The sequence below is a fragment of the Molothrus ater genome, chromosome 3 (genome assembly GCF_012460135.2).
Source record: "Molothrus ater isolate BHLD 08-10-18 breed brown headed cowbird chromosome 3, BPBGC_Mater_1.1, whole genome shotgun sequence".
NCBI lineage: Eukaryota > Metazoa > Chordata > Aves > Passeriformes > Icteridae > Molothrus > Molothrus ater.
The window spans coordinates 82,038,461-82,051,146 of NC_050480.2; positions in this window are offsets into that span (position 1 = coordinate 82,038,461).

Genomic DNA, 12,686 nt, shown 5'->3' on the forward strand with positions numbered 1-12,686 from the left:
AATATGCTTAGTTTGGGAACGTACAGTTAAAGCTGTCTTTTTTTCATATCATATATATTATTAGTACTGGTCTGTAATCTAGCGAGTACATTGTAGTTAAAAATGGTTGAACATCTTTCTAAAGCTTAACTTGAAGATTTTCTAGCTGGAAATTGAACTTTAACTTTGAAAAATCCTTGAACTTTAAATATGTGATCAGAATTACCAAACAGTTTAGGTTGGAAGGGATCTTTGGAGGTTATCACCCCCAGCTCAAAATTTTTCTAGCATCACAGTTAGAACAACATGCTCAGGACTTGCATAATCAAGTTTTGAGTATCTCCAAAGATGAAAATCCCACTGCCTATTTGTGAACCTTTGGAGGACTTGACTGATCCCAAGATGAGGAATGTTTTCCTTAGGAACTTCCATTGTGGAAATTCGTGACCATTGCCTTTGTGCTATTTTTGCACCTCTGAGAAGAATTTGGTTCAGTCTTCTACATAACCACCTGTCATAATGTTGAAGACAGCAGCTGAAATTTGCCTTTTCTTTCAAGCCAAACATACAAATGTGCTCTTCTTGGTCTCTGCCCTTATGTCATATGCTCAAGCTCTGTAAGTTGGTGGCCCTCCTCTGGAGTTGCTCCAGCTTATTTATACATTTCTTACAGAGTGGAATGCTCCAGTGATAGTCTCAGATGTTCTGTTTAGAAGTGAATAATAATTTCCATAAGCCTGCTGGTTACATTCTATCCAGTACAACCCAGTGTGCAGACAACCCTCATTGGCTCAAGGGTATGCCAGAGACTCCTGCTCAACTTCCTGTCCACCAAGATCCCAAGTACTTTTCTGCAAAACTCCTGTCAGCTCTCAGTCTGTACTGATGCATGGAGTTTTTTGTTTTTTTTTTTTTTTCTTTTTGGGTGCAGAACTTGCATTCATCTTTATTTGAGGGGAGGCGAAAGGGAGAGAAAAGGAGGTTGCTGGTAACAGGACTGGTAAAGATGTGGATTAGAAGGTGTATCAAGTGACAGATTGTCACTGATGCCACTTGCATCCTGCTTTCTATTTCACCCTCTTCATAATGCCTCTTGTGGAGTTACAAACATATTTCAGGTTTGTGGCTTCTTTTGTTTTTTTTCAAATATGCGTGCATAACTTCTTAACTGCAACTAAATGATGTAGTTAAAGTTTGTGTTGGTTACTAATTGTGCAATCAGCAACAGGTAACTTTGAAATGTCCCAGAATGCATCAATTTTCATGCTTCTGTTGGCAGTTTCCAGATACAGCTTCACGAGGCTTGAATTTAAAGAGCTTTTGGTGCCCATGTGAGTGAGGCAGACCACCTGTTTTAAAACACCTGTTTTTCTTCTGTGATCCTTAAAACTCACCAGCACCCCTGTTTAGAGGCCTGGGATTTAGAGTCTTGCTCTCTGACATTCAAGGCTTAGGGGAATACCCTTAGTCCCTGGACAAATATTTTTAATTTTAAACATTTTTAATAAGTTGCCATGCAAGGATGAGCACCATTTCTTCTAGTGTAGCTTCTTTTTAGAAAGAATATGGTTGCAGTTGCATGCAGAGAGGTTAAGAAGGGAAGACAGTCAGAGGTGAGCAGTAGCTTCTGTGTGCAAACTTTCACAGAACTACTTTGCTTGGCATTGAGATAATAATGGAAGAGGGATATGGGAGTGATGATCCATGAAAGCATGAAGGGTGAGAAGAATGAGCTGACTGGCCAAGCAGTATAGGAAGGGGAAGATTCCCAAAGAAATTACCAGTCATCAATTATAAAAGGAGCAAAATGACATTGTGAAATACATAAGTAAGTGTATTTTACTATACAATTATTGCCCAATTCTTTGCTATTTAAAGCATATGTTAGGAAAAAATGCATGGGTTCAAATAGAAATTGATCAGGTTTATGCAGGAATATCAATTGAAATGTTGAGCACAGTGGTGTCAAGGCAGACTTTGACTTAGAATGTTCATACAAGATAAGAATATGCCAGAGTAATGACCAGTCTGTGTCCTGTGTTAGGTTGGTTTAACTGTGTATTAAAGTGTTTATTTATGTGCATCAGGTAGTTCTTATGCTTATAAATGGAGTTACCGAGTTATACTGTGTCATGACTGAAGTTTTCTGATTATTTTTCCCTGGATATTTTTTGTAAAATTAAATAGTTTTGAGATTCACCTAAGCATAGTAATTAAACAGTAAATATTTTAAAAGAAAGGCAGTGTATGAACTGAGCAACTTCTTAATGAAAATATGCCTGGCGATAGGAATTCTTTTCTACTGAAAGCAGAAAACTCTTGGTATTTCAAATAGGCAAAGAAGAAACAAAGCAAAAGAAAAATGCAAAACATGGCAAAACTTCTCAGCTTTTGGGTAGTTTTTTTTTTTTTTTTTTAATCTCCTATTAAGAAATAACAAAAATTTGTAGGAAAACATAATTAGGAACTGTGTTAGGGGCAGTGCCCTAATTCAGTCTAAAAATGGCATCTTTGTCAGAAAATTGCACAGGGCTGGCAGAAGCTTCCAGGAAGACCTACAGGGAAGCTGGGGTGTGTCAGCAGTACATGCCTTCTTAGAGAAGTTAATTTGCTTGAAAAAGTAATATTCATGGTGAGATTAAAATGTCTACATATAGTTCTTCGGCTCTGTAGCTGGATCTTTTTCCTAATTTAAATATCCTTAATGGGTATTCCTCATCTTTGTTCCTCTTAAAGAAAAATGAGATTGGGGAAACATGTGATGGAGGCTGAAGTAGACATATTCTATCTGACCACCGTAATATCCATCAGGCAGTGTGGGCTGCCTTGACTAGATTTTCACTGACTATAATGGGACATCACCACCTACATGTGTATGTCTTAACCTTAAAGTGAATTCTGCTTTCAACTACAGTTTTTAGAAATTATTCATTGGCATTTTCCTGCTAAGTTCCTTGGCAACCTTTTTGCTATGATGCCTCTTTTATGCCCCATCCTTTTCTAGTCAGCTATTTCTCCCTTAATTTTTTCACATCCCCTTAAAAGGTGCACTTACTGCAGGAGGTCTGTTCTCCTGAGTCCTGTCACAGAAAAAAACTTGTTACAACTGTAGAATGTGTAGTAGAAACAAGGAAATAGGTTATAATCTGAATGTTACACCTATGAATTTTGTCACAAACCCTTTTTTAGCTGTCTTTTATTTAGTTGGTCATCTTTTTTAAGGTGTTTTAGAACTTCACAATTTTTTTGCCTGTGTGTCCATCAAGTCTTTGATTAAGCTATAAACCACTGCAGTAATGCAAATAAATTAAATGTATGTGAGTAGGCAGCAGGACTTCTTAATGTTATATAGTTATCCTCCACTAAAGTATTAGTAGCAAATTTACGTCCAAATTCAGCAAAGAATTTAAGCATTTTTCTATGCTAAAGTCATCACTGGGAAAAGCAAAGCACGCAATCTCACAAGATTTGTTTTTTACTTGCCTGTAAAATAGTCCCCGGTGTTGTAACACAGGCCTTGAATTGATGGTTGTCTTATCAGGAAGTAGATTCAAGATTGGAGTCTTTTCAAGAACCATGAAAGCCTTGAGCTTGATAATTTTGTAAAATAATAAAAAAATTACTTTCTGCTAAGTTTATGTACTCACTTTTAAGCTGGAAAAACTCTATACTTTCCAAAAGAGGTTTTCTCCATTTAAGATTTCCATTTTTTCTCCATTTAAGATTTCTAGTACCTTTTATGGATTCTTGTTTAGTCAAAAGGGTTTACATTAGCAGCTACCACTTAAATAGGGATAACAACTAATAATAGCTAGGAGTCATGAAAACTAGAAGCTGAAAAGACCTATTAAATTGTTTGAATCTTTCCCCTGCCATTTTAGGGCTGTTCATTGTAATTTCCAGTGCTTCCTTTGGTCCAGTTCTTCTTCCTTACACTATGAACACTATCACAATTTTCAATGCCTTCTTGCAGTTTCCCCACTTCTGGAATTCAGTTATGACAATTTTAATTTACTCTGACTTCTCATATAGGTGTGTGAGGTATCTCTTTTTGTTACCTTTAATTTCTCTTCTTTTTTCAGTTTTAGACCTTCCACCATCCTTGAGGTTTCTGCTTTTCTTTCAGTTTGTATTTGCATTCTATAAGATTAATTTTTAATATTTTCTCATAAGCTGTTCCTTCCATTTCAATAATTTTTATTGCCTTTTTCTAGTTCTGAGTTCTCCAGTTTGTTAATAATTCTGTGGACTTGCTCCTCCTTCTTGCTGAAGCCAATGGGAAAAAAACAGAGGCATACTACTGCACATAACTCTTTCCTGCAATTTTTATCCTGTATCCATAATAATTTTTTTTTTAAAGTGACTCAAATGTATGAGTATTTTGCAGTTTCCATATACAGTGGTACTAGGACTCTTGTCTCTCCTGAGTGAACATAGTCATCACCTATCTCAGACGATTCTTCTAGCTGGCAGACCTTTTATTAACTTCACCATGGCTGACTGGCTTCCAGACCAGATAGTTTGCATTTTACCAGGTGGAAGCATGGGCAAAATTTGCAACTCAGTGTGTGCCTTCATGGAAATACCTTAAAGACAAGATCAGTAATTTTGAGCAGCTGAGGCCAACAACACTAATGAAAATACTGCTTAGAATCCTTTGCCAAATAGCCTAAGTACTGCCTAAATGAAAACTCCAGTGTGAAAATTCTGAAGCTGTCCTCCTGGAGATACCTGCTACTTTAGGTGCTTTCTCTCCAAAATAATGCTAAGTGTTCATATAATTCTAGACAGTAAAATGGTTTCTTCAGATGTAAGGTGCCAAATGGAGAATGCTCAGGATAAGTGTTTTAATGGAGCCATCAGCATTTTGGCTGGAGTGGGCATTTGGTCCCAGTGATTCTTTTACCCATTTGTAATGGCTTTGGACATTTTGGACCATGTATTTGAGGAAAATGTTAGCTTGAGGTCTAACAGCAAGCAGTTACTCAGTATTCTATGGGATTTTTGCACATACAGTTGCACTCATGTACATGTTTTAGTTTCTTCACTCAGTGGTTCATGGGGACCAGACACTAGACAGTTCAATATATATATATAGCTTTATAACTGCAAAAACAAAGTAGTGCACCCCACTTTAGATACTAAAGAATATTTATGCCCCACATGCCTGTAAATGACTAGTTTGGGTACACTGTAAGCTGTGAGTGAACTTGGGTGAGCTGTATTTTGTCTCATAAGTGAGACAAGTCTGCTTGAAATAAAATAAATTATTTTCCTCTGAGTCTTACCTGTATTTACATTTTGTCTGGGTGAAGTCCACTTTTTTAGATGCACTTCCCATCATGTCCCTGTGTGGTACTGGAGCAGTATTTGCAAGATGTTTTGCTGAACATCTAAGTGATGTTTTTTTAGTGACCTTTTACTGGAGGGTCATAGTAGCACAGGATGTAGTTGGAGGCCTCACACTAGTGATGTTCAATACTGGGCCCAATATTGTGGAACATGTTTGTCCATTACTTGGATGAAGGTGCAGATGCCACCTCAGCAAGTTTGCTGACAATGCAAATCTATGAGGAGTGGCTGGTACCCCAGAGGGCTGTGCAGCCCTTCAGAAGGACTTTGATGGGTTGGAGAGATGAGCAGAGAAGAACTGTGAAATTCAGCAAAGGCAAGTGCAGTGTCCTGTACCTGGGGAGGAACAACCCCATGCACCAGCACAGGCTGGGGTCTGATCTGCTGGGAAGCAGCTCTGTGGAGAAGGACCTGGGGGTCCTGGTGGCCAACAAGCTGCTCACGAGCCAGTGGTGTGTCCTTGTGGCCAAGAAGGCTGAAGGTATCCTGGGGTGCACTGGGAAGAGCATTGCCAGCGGGTCACAGGAGGTGATCCTGTCCTTCTACTCAGCCCTGGTGAGGCACATCTGGAGTGCTGTGTCCAGTTCTGGGCTCCTCAGGACAAGAGAGATGTGGAGCACCTGGTGTGGGTCCCATGGAGGGCTACAAAGATGATTAAGGGACTGGAACATTATTGTAGCAGGGCATCCCCAACATGGTAATAATGAGCATTGACTCCATGATTGCAGAAGGCCGATCAATTGCTTTATTCTTTCTACACTCTACTATACTACTACATTCTACTATATGAAAAGCCCATCACCCTTGCCAGACAGTCCAATACAGCTTTAACCTAATTGGTAATTCAATCAAAACACCATTACCAGAGTCCAATTAAGGAGTCACCCTTTGGTAAACGATCTCCACAATGCATTCCACATGTGCACAACAGGTGCAGCAAATGGAGATAAGAATTGTTTTCTCTGAACTTTCTCACAGCTTCTCACAGATTCCCAGGAAAATTGTGGGAGAGAACTGTGTCTCTCTCTGTTCAGAGGATGTCGTTACCACAGAGCACATCTCTTATGCTGAGGGAGCTGGGCCTGTTCAGCTTCCAGAAGAGGTGACTGAGGTGGGACCTTATCAATGTCTGTTGGTATCTGAAGGGAGGGTGTCAAAAAGATGTTTCCAGGCTCTTCTTGGTGATGCCAAGCAATAGGAGAAGAGGCAATGGGCAGAAACTGATGCACAGGAAGTTCCCCCTGAACAGGAGGAAGAATTTTACTGTGCAGGTGACTAAGCACTGGAACAGATTGCCCAGAGAGGCTGGGAGTCTCCATCCCTAGGGATATTCAAGAACTGTCTGGATGCAATCCTATGCCATGGGCTCTACAATGGTTCTGCTTGATCAGATGACCCACTGTGGTGTCTTGCAACCTTAACTATTTTATGATTCTGTTAACACTAACCTGCTGCTTTAACAAAAATCACTAAGATGGGAAAATACGAGAAATTATAAGTATATTGGCAAGACTCTTATGGACTGGGAAGGACTATTTTCAAATACTCATGGATTTGGATGTGGGGACTGAGCTACTGGAATGGCCACTATGTGCTAAACACTTTGTTAGAACCACCTTTGCTGGTTAAGCCTTAAGAAGAATTTAACCAACAAGCCTGTGGTGCCCCTTCCCATCTAGAGATTTCATAGGAGCCAGACAATAATTACCAGAGAGGTTGCTCAACTTCAGCTCAAAAAAGTAGCTACCTGATGTACAGATACTCAGTGACTGCTCAGGCTCAGTGGCTGTCTTAATGCCCTAGGCTGGTGTTTCTGGGAATGCTAAATGCCAGTGTTAGGAAAAGATAGGGAAGATTAAAGAATATAAAGATTAGTGGCACTGTTAAGGGCTTTCTATCCTTGGGCAGTTGCCACTGTTCATTTTTACTGATATTAATAATTACAGTGTGAGCCAATTGGTAGTACCCTAGTAGCTTCATTATGTGGAAATCTGCTATTTTTCATAAAACGATATATAAAAGGAATGCATTTTAGCATTTAGGTTATAGTTCAGACTCTAATTTCATATTCCAGGACAATAGTTAAACTGTATGCTTTAACATTTGCCAATGATGCTATGTTTATCAGTCTGGTAAACAGTCTACTGCTAGGCTGGGCAAAGCTTGTAGCTCTTGAAAGCATGCACGTTTTAATGGACAGCAATTACAGTACTCACACAGCCTGAGCTTTCTGTCCAGTAGAAAAGGGGTTAAAACTTAATAGGGGTTGGGCAGGAGGGAGGGAAAAAAAAATCCTAGGCAGAATGTCTCCACACAGAGAAAGCAAGAACAATTAATATGTGCTCCAAACTGCTAAGGACAGCAGAAAAAAGCAACTAGTATAAATAATTAAAGCAGAGATTAGATAAATATTTGGGGAGGGGGTACTGTAGTGGTGTAATTGCTGATGTTAAGGCGAGGTGGACTTCTGTGCTTCCCTTTTGTTCTATGGTTTACTACAGCCCATTACTTAGTAACCTGCCATATGCTATAATTTTTAAACCATGTTTTTTAAAAAGCTTGCATAAGAAAGAACTCTTGAACATAGGCTGGGATGTGACTTTGTCATGCAATATGGCTTTATGATTCATTCATTTTCCCAGATTTTATTTCTCCAGAGCAGGTCTTGGGTTGGCATCCAGAGCCCTGCAAAAGATCCACAGGGCTGAGTGGAAGGAATATAAATGCTTCACTGGAGCCAGACTTCGGCTGGGGCAGTGGCTTTCAACAGACTAAAGTTGAAATACACAGACAGGGAGGTGGGGGAGGTGTTTTGCAGTGTCGCAGATCCCAGGAATACCTGATTTTAGGAGTAGAGAATTAGGATTTTTTAATACATTCACTAACAGGGTTGTTTCTTGTTTCAGAGAAAAACAGCTACAACATCAGGAAACCGAGCCTGAGGTTTATTGTTTAAAAGGGGAAAATCCCAAACATGTTTTAGTAACAAAGGGTGTCTTCACACTTAACTAGCTATATAAAAATTACCTGAAGAACACAGAAAATTAAACTGGAGACTAATATTCAACAAATTAAATATTCTTCTATTGAAGAAGGGGGAAGCAAGCAATTTACATCAAAATATTAAATGTTCAGTGGATAATTTCAGAAAAAGCCCTTAAAAATAAAACTTTCATTAAAATACTCTTCAGAGCTCAGAAATACTTGCAAACACCTCAAAGGGCATAAGAGGTCTAATAATCTATCAGTTAAACTGCTGTGATATTTTGTGTCTGTTTTTCTGTGTTCGTATTTTTATCTGTCACAGTATGAATGGGTAACCTTATAGAAAAATCCTGTATGAATTGTGGGGTTCTGTGCCCCATCAGTTTCTGTGGTAATCTGGGGGAGCCCTCTGGTACCTGCCCGCACCCCGAGCCGAGCTCTCACTCACACACTGCAGCCAGCCCGTGCGGCGAGCCCAGCCTGGTGCTCTTGGAGACAGGGAGATGCAAGGTACCATTTTTTTTTCCAGACTGTAAATGATTCCTTTTCTTTGCTCCACAGAACATCCGATGTGGTGCCCAATCGGCTGAGAAAGCTCCACAGACGTCAATGTGTGTGTGTATGTGTATGTGTGTGTGTGTGTGTGTGTGTGTGCCTGCACAGCCAACTGCAGCTGGAACCTCCATTAGAGCAGCCCTATTGATTTCTGGTTCACACTGCAGTAACAGGGCTAGAGTGCAGGGCGGGAGGAGAAGAAAGCGGGGTGGGGAGAGGAAATAATCCCAGTGGTTTAAAAACAAGGCTTAACTGAAGGCACATCCGGGTGTATGTGCATATGTATAGCACATACACGCCAGTTTCCAGAGATATGCCACTGCTTGCTTAAAAAAACACCACCAAAAATCCCCAGGCAGAGCAATTCCCAAATCTCATGAAACAACAGTCTTGCCAGGTTTCAGACCCCCCACACACATGGATTGGTATTTGCTGCTTTGTCGATGCTGGGTTTGCACACCGGAGCTGCCTGCAAAATATTTCTGTTTTGTTAAAGGACTGCAGGAGATGCGCACTTTAAATGGCTCTTTCTCTACGCACACATTAATCTGCTTGGGGACTGTGGAGGGGGGGTTAGAGATCCAGCTTGAGTGTGTAAAGCACAGGGCAGAGAGAGCTCCAGGAAGCTGCTCTGCGTTTACTGGCAGTCATTTTCTCGTGATGCATAATGCACAAGGTGCCAATGCAAGCTGAGGTGTAAAAAACAGGGGTGGGGGGTGGTGTGGTGTGTGTGAAAATGGTGTGTCTGGTAGTGGCTGAGCTTTCCTCTTCATCTGAGGTTTCTTTCTCAGCTAATATCTGGGCATAATTTATAGCTGCATGTTAATATGTTTTCTTGGTATTTCAGCACATCTGTGAAGAAAATCCTTGCAAAGCAAGTGTGTCTTTTCACAATCACTGCATGTCAGTCTGGCAGACTCTAGCTGTGAGCAGTATACAGCGAAGGGGGGGAAAGCCCCCAGCACCGTTATCTGTTTAGGGGGTGGGGGAAGGGTCGACGGTAATACCTTTAAAAACCCGAAAGGCGGTAAGCCATTATTAGCAAAAGTTATATTGAGCATGCTTGCCAGACAGGCAGTGCAGCGCAGCTCAGCTCTAGTTCCGCCCAGACATGTGCCTTGCCATTTTCATTTTAATCAGTCTGCTCAGGATGGCTGCTGATTCATTTTGCGGGATGGCCCCCTGGGAGCCAAGGTGAAAGCCTGAGGCGAGCTGCTATTGCATCAATGCAGCACTCCACATCAGACACAGGGAGGGGAGGCAAGGCTTCGGCAGCAGATAGAGTTCAAAATACCAGCCTCACTATTAAAAAAACAAACCAGTACTCCCCTTCAAAAAAAACCCAAAAAAACCACCAAAACCAAAAAACCCCAAACAAACAACAAACAACAAAAAAAGCCCCAAACAAAAACCTCTCTGTAGAAGTAATAATATTTTTTAAAAAGGAAAAAAAGGAAAAAAAGGAGTATATATCCAACACCCCCCTCCCAGAATCATTAAATAAAACACAATTATTGAAGAAAAATCTCTTCTGCTCCTTCCTTCCCCTCTTACCCTGGAAGCTCTGGAGCTACAATTTCTTTCCAGTGTCTTGTTTAAAAAGAAAAAGGATGCTCTCTATTTCTCTATTTACCTGATAACTAGCGGGGGGTGGGATACCTGATTTAGCTGGAGACTTTGATTTGTGGGATTGACAACCTTATTATGCAGTGAGCTTATTATTGATATTATTCTGCTCTCGGTTGCCATGACCACCTTGTGAGAGACATTCAATTTTCTCTCTTCCATCATCATTATCTATGAGGCCATCTGTTGTGGAAAATGAATTCAGCCTCATTTGCATGACTGATAAGCAAATTTTTTTTTATCTATTTAACAGAAGGTCATATGCCGGGGATTTGGAGCTGGTGAAAAAAAAAATGTGGAGGAAAAAAAAAAGGCATCTCAAGAGGATGAGTGGGAGTGCGTGCATTAGAGGATGTATGTGGAAGTAAAACAGATCCCTCAGGCCTGCTAGCCTATCCTACTGCATTTGTCATTCCTGCCAGGGCGACATTTTTTCCCCCTAAGCTTCTGCACACTAAAGAGAGTGAGAGCTTTTTCCCTGCAGTCTTCTTGAAGCCCCCCTGTTTTTTTTTTTTACTCAGTGTTGGTGGGTGTATTTTAATATATATACACATATTTTTTTTTTAATTCCCTGGAACATGGGGTATCTTTTCTGTGTTCAATGAAGAAAAAAGCAGCCTTTTCTGGGTCTCTGTGGTATGCTTCTTACTCCTCATCCTTTCAAAGTTGTAGTAAGCCAGGGTGTTTCTTAACCATGCTGAAATGTCTTGCTTATGTTTAACTTGCAAATGGTTAACAGTGCAGGTGTGGGCTGTGTTTTGTGCAGGGTGGGGGTTGATTCTTGCAGCTAACTGGGAAGATTATTGTGATTTTTGTAGTCATTCTCTAGCTTGTACTTAAATGTCCATTGTTTGCTCTTTTCAAGTTTTTCTGGCATTACTGCTGTGCAGCTGAAATTGTATTGGGCTGTAGAATAGCTGATAAAAAAATCCTAAAGAATATGTTTAGTATATGACTGCATAATGTTGCATGCATTAAGCATGTTGTTGTTTATATAAACTTGCTGCATGTGGACAGTACTTGTTTGATATGGAGAACCCGAGACAGAAGCTTCACAGATTGGAATGCTCAATGACAGCCGAATGCAATTAAATAAAAGAAAGTAAGATACCGTATTTGGCACTAAAATGACTTTTGAAAACAATGGATTTTTACTTTTAAGGGGAACACTTGTATAAGAGTAGCTTTTATGAAACAACACTATCTTAAATGTTTCATAGCTGTAATACATTTTTTTAAAGAGAAGAAGCTTTGTAAATAAGGAGTGATTAATTCAGTTAACTCTTTGAAAACATCACAGTATATATTTCAATTTTAAAATAGTTATGATAAGTAGTCCATGTACGTTTAGTGAAGATCTGTTAATCCTATTAATTTAGTGCTAAAATGTAGATAAACAGTATAAAGGAAAACAACTTGTGTCAGTAAGAAAGAAACTACCTACTGTTCTATGGAAGAGGTGTTACACAGGTTTGTTTCTTTTAATTGTCACTAACAAAGACTAAACTCAATCGAACAGAAGCATGACATTTTCTTCTGAGTTCTGACCAATGTGCACAGCCTCATCTAGGCAGAGGAGGTTTTTTTAAACCTTTACTTGTTTTCTGAAGAAGTAATGTGAGGATAAAAGTAGACTTTTTATATGATAAATACTTTGCCTGGCTGATGATACTCCTTTAAAGGTAGAAAAGGAGAAATGCAGTACTCCCTTTCTTGCAAATAAATACTTACGGATTTTATTTGTAATCTATGGGGAATATTTTTTTATATTTCCCACTTGCCATGGAGAAATGGTCACGGGTGCTGGATTTCAGGTGGTGAGAAGTTTCACTTCTATTGAGGGCAGCTAGAGACTAGATCTCTGACTTGTCTACATTAAATGACTTACCTTAAATTACTTGATTAAATTTCCTATTTTTTATGGGTTTATTTTTGTTTGTTTTAGAAGACACTCTGCAACAGACCTAGCAGTAATTTGTTATGACAGTCTATCGCTGATAGTTGTTTAAAGGGAAATCTTTTTTCCTATCACTCTGATTTCAGAAAGAGTATCTTCCTTGTACATTTTAAAAAAGGAGTAAGATTTAATGCTTTTTTTTGCATCCGCCATATTTATCATGCCTGTTGGGATCTGTGGTGGAAGTTAGCTCACAGAACTAGTTTCACACTCTGAGCTCAGCCCAGTGCAG